Raw genomic sequence first — 5,000 nt, 5'->3', positions numbered from 1 at the left:
ACAAATACACCAGCCAACTGTTCTGTTTTCAATCAGCAATTCTTTACCACCCCACTGTCAACTACTCCAAGGTCACAATCAACACACTGCAGAATTTCTACATTTTTCTTCCAAATAAAGTAGCCATGGAGAGAGAAAGAGAAAAGGTGAATAGGTGAATCTCTCTCTCTCTCTCCCCCCTTCTCTCTCTCTCTCTCTCTCTCTCTCTCTGTCTTACATACTGTACTGTAGATACAAACAAATTCACACATTCACAGACTTGCCATCCCTGTTCTCTCTCTCTCTCTCTCTCTCTCTCTCTCTTGTTATCCCTCTGTCTCTCTTTTTGTCTGGTTCAGTCCACTGATCCAGAGTCAGTTCTAGCTGGGGCTCACCATTGCCTTGAGCCCACAGCACACACAAAGTCTGATCTGGGATATGTGCTGTGGATCAGCTTTTTCATTCATCACTCATCGTCTCAATCTCTACAAAGAGTAGACAATGCACACACACACTGCTGAATATCTCTGCCCCTAAGGGGAATGAGATAACTATGGTATGGAAGATGGATTCCAGGGGAAGAAAACAATACAGCAGTAAGCACTTTATGACATGATTTGTTTATAGAGATGTTGTAATTATGTTATACATATGTAATAAATATATTTATTCAACACAGCTAAATAGCATAGGCATATCAGAGCATTTTTGCTGTATCTCATCAGACGAGTTTAAAACCAGTATTTATAACAAATGTTTATTTATCTGTTTGAAGTACATGTACATGTAGGAGGTATTAATGAATGTTCTTATTTATATTGTACCACATGGGAAAAAAAATCAATAAACCAAATGCTGGATAAAATTGCTCATCAGAAACTCCTTTAGTGCTGCAGCTCCTGCCTGCACTCTGCCCACGCAGTGGGGCTCCTCTATTACTCATGTAGCTCACACAGCGTCATTGAGAAGTCTTTGTAAATATAAACTGATTCCACCCTGACAGCCCGGCACACAACATACCCCATCCGCCCACGGCGTGACTAACACCCGGCTTTTCCACTGCTGCCGACTCCTTCTGGGATCTCGCAACGACGGCGGTGGCGGCGCAATGACGGCCTTAAAGTAATAAATCTGAGATTGGTCTGGAATGAAACGAGATTTCGAGCGTGGCTAAACGTCGCTATTCCTGTATGCCGCGCGCTTCTATTCCTGCCGCGCGGCGGTTGATGGCAGTGCCGGGAAGCGGAGTGGCGTTACCTTGAGCTGATGGGGCAGCCAGGCGATTGATGTATTCTGACAGGCCCCGGCGAGCTGGGCCATTGTGCAATTTATCAAATAGCGTGTCTTTCTGCTGTCAATAGCCAGCCGGCGTGTCCTCTCTCAGAAAGACCAGGCATTTACCACCAGAGAAAAGCACCGCGTGATCGGAGAGAGAGACAGAGAGCAATGCGAGAAGTGTGTGTGTGTGTGTGTGTGTGTGTGTGTGTGTGTGTGTGTGTGTATGTGTGAATGGGAGGGGGGGGGGGGGGGGGGGGGGTTGGGGGGGGGGTTGCGCTGAAAGAGAAATCATGAATCAGAAATAGTAAGGGATGTTTATGCTGAGAAAAAAAGTCTTTCAATTAAGGGAGTGAGGAATGTAGGTAGGTAATCTAAAGAATTGTGAGACATTGGATGCCAAATGTAAAGTGACTGTTATGAGCTGGGAGAGTGTTATTTTTATGTACTTGGCTCGCAGTGTTTTTCCACTCAGTCATGCTCTTTTTTCTTTTCTTTTCTCTCTACCCCCCCTCTCTCTCTCTGTCTTTCTGTCCTTCCACATCTTTTCTGCCATGTCCTGTACACACCATCAGTCTGGCTGACACTACCTCGGTCCTCAATTTAACAACTCCCAGTCAGCCAAATCATTTAGATTTATGCAAATCTAACAGGTTGTTTGTACGGCTGAGTGACCTGATGCAGGCAGCTCATTTATACGCAAATCTATCGCTAATAAAAAAAAACCTCTCTGTGTGACCACAGAGCCCTGTTTGTCAAGGGGGGGAGTGAGGGAGAGAGAAAATGAGGAGAGAAAGAGTGTGTGTGTTTGAGAGAGAGAGAGAGAGAGAGAGAGAGAGAGTATGTGTGAGTGAGACAAAGAGAGTGAAAGACAGAGTGAGATAGAGAGAAAGAGAAAAGAGAAAGAGAGAAAAGGCAGTGGGAAGAGAAAAAAAATCAAATAAATAACCATTCTTCTCATTTCAAACAGCTTCACATTACAACAAATCCTCCCTGTCGAGTGTCACCTTAATGCCAGCAATTCACCGTGCCTGCATTCACAGCTGTCACAGGTACTAAATGTTCTCCCTGCCCCCGTAACAGTCAACTCCACAGTAATATTCACTGTTCTGGCCAAAAAGAGTCTGACAGAACCAGTCGTTCTGGTACCATTGTACCTGACAATGGGCTCAGAATCAGATACACCACTGCTGATGCGAAGGAGAAGACACTGCTTGCATAAACAACACAAGGAGTTACACCTGGCTCCTCATGTTGGGCTATGGGAAATAAGTGCGAAGCGTGCAGTAAATGGAGAATTTGCACATATGTGAGTTTGGAGATTAGGTCAGGCTGGCTCCACATCCAGCGACGATGCCCTTGGGATGATGTGTGGCGCTGACGGGATCCGCCGCGGGCTCACTGACTACACAATAGGACTGCATGGAACACTAAACATCACTTAGCGTCGAGTGGCATGGATCATGAAAGGCCAAATCGCCCCAATAAACAACCACATGACAGCATGGCTCATGAGCTCTGGCAACAGTGAAACCGATAGGAGGGCAAATAACATTGGGGGGAGGGGGTAACATACTGCGTGAGTTTAATTGTGAACAGAAAAAACATCACTGCATGTCTGCGGCTGCTGTGACAGCATGCGCGACCTTTGACACCTCACCCCCTGACCCTACCACTCCTAGCTTTCGCTACTTTGAGCAAAGGTTAATCTGGTGCAGCGCCACCGGCAGCTGTTACTGCATGGGAGTGCAGGCAGCTCACACACACAGCACAAATTGGGCTCCGCTCCTGGCCAGACTTTGACCTGTGGGTACCTAAGTGACGGGAGGCTGATGACAAGACAGGTGTGTGTGTGTGTGTGTGTGTGTGTGTGTGTGTGTGGTCTACATTACAATTTTGTGAGCTATTTTCCACTTTCCCAAAAGACAAATATGTGACCAGGCATGGCAAAACCAGGCTCATGTCGCAGAGACGCAAGTCGCGAAAAACGTCAAAATGTCTCTGGGGAGACATGTGCCTGGTTTTGCCATGCCTGGTCACATATGTAATAACACCCATTATGGGATGACACTCAAAATACACAGAAAATAACTAAGAATTTGATCCACCTACACTAATAATTATCTTTCAGATCTAGTACTCATTAATAAAGATTTGCTTAGTTTAAGGTGACTTATCAGGGTATTTTTGTAAGAAGATGAACTGTCTTCACATTGCATTTTTAGAACTTTAGAGACACCATGTGGCAAGAAATAGTACAGCACACAGCAGTAAAAAAAAGAATGCTCAAAGCAACCATGCCAGTGGCAATCTATATTCGAGGAAGCCTTGCTGTCACAAGGACAAATTTACACATTTAATCCCTCTCCCAATTAATTCTCAAACGTTTTCCTCAGTCAATTCTCTTCCCACACAACAACAAAAAAAACTGCACTGCCAATTAGTGGGAAGCCACTAACAAAGAGCGAGTCTGGCGAATGCAGTGAGTGAGGCATTCCTTCAAACAAAATGTGATATCTGAGGGGAGAGGCACCCAGCGTGACCTTCACAACAGACCGAGGGTGTAATTAACGCCGGCCCTGACATAAACTGCAGCTCAACAAAAAAAAGAGAGAAAAGGGGAAAAAAATAGAACAAAATAGAAAAAGAAACTTTCCACCACTCTGTCAAAAATGAAGCTGAACTTAAGCCTCAGTCAGGAGGTGGGGATGGTGCCGTTGGCCTTTTCTTGGACTCACGTAAGGTCACCTTGCATTCAAAACAAGCTAAACAGAAGGAAGAGGGGGATAATTAAGAGAAACAATAATAAGTAAATGGAAGAAACTGTGACATTGCAGAGTGGGGACTTTGCATAATATGAATGATTCAGTGAAAAGTGCTCTTGTCTGACCTTTATGCATTCCTAAAATATTTATGTTCCTCTGGTCACTTCCTTTGCCACGAGGGGAGCCATCATGAATTATGCAAATCGGAATTAGTTAGCTTGTGGGTGTCAATTAGCGTAAGGAAGTGGACATTATTTTAGCAGGCGCTGGCTTTTTTTTAACAGACTACGAGTGTGTGGTTGTGTGTGTGTGGGTGTGTGTGTGTGTGTGACAGAGAGAGGAGGCTAGGCGAAAATGAGGCAGCTTAATACTCCACTTAAAGCCATGCATATTGATACGCTCATTACGCAAGTGTCCTTCCTCCAACTCCTCACACTGCTAACTGTGAGGACACGCTCTAAGCAGAGGAGGAGCAGGACTTCAGACCCCCACCTCTCACACTGGGTCACACAAAAAGTCTCACACAATCTGCCAACACACAAACTGCAGAGGTCCAAGCCCTGCGGGCAGCTACATCCTTGTGCAGCATCCGATTACGTCCTCACATTCGTCTTATAATGAGGCACAGAAAGCATTGGACACGACATGTCTCCTGTGTCCACCTAACATATCGCCTGTGTCAATTCAAACATTTTTCTACTGACCAGCTGTAAAATGGAGACTCCTACAGCTAGTGGTGTCATGCATATCTATTTACAGCCTACATCCGTTTGTATCTGCAGATATTTATAAATATAACGTTTGCAAGCCTGGGACAGCTAGGCTTAGCTACCGCCTCAACACTGTGCATTATTTTTCTCATGCATGCCTACACCGGGGTGATCTGCCCTAATCTCATGGAGATTATTAGGGAGTGGGGAGTTTGTGTGAAGGTGTGTTTGAAGTGTTTCATTACACCTGCGGTGCCTCCCGAGTGCCTGG

General features: G+C 45.3%; 1 protein-coding gene across 1 annotated transcript in view; it reads right to left on the bottom strand.

The window, feature by feature from the left end:
• Positions 1-5,000, bottom strand: part of tafa4b (TAFA chemokine like family member 4b) — a 39,763-nt gene that overhangs the window by 20,525 nt on the left and 14,238 nt on the right. The window lies entirely within an intron of this gene.

This window comes from Alosa sapidissima, chromosome 4 (genome assembly GCF_018492685.1).
Source record: "Alosa sapidissima isolate fAloSap1 chromosome 4, fAloSap1.pri, whole genome shotgun sequence".
Taxonomy (NCBI): domain Eukaryota; kingdom Metazoa; phylum Chordata; class Actinopteri; order Clupeiformes; family Clupeidae; genus Alosa; species Alosa sapidissima.
Note: the sequence above shows the minus strand (reverse complement) of the source record. Positions and strands in the feature narration are given on the sequence as shown.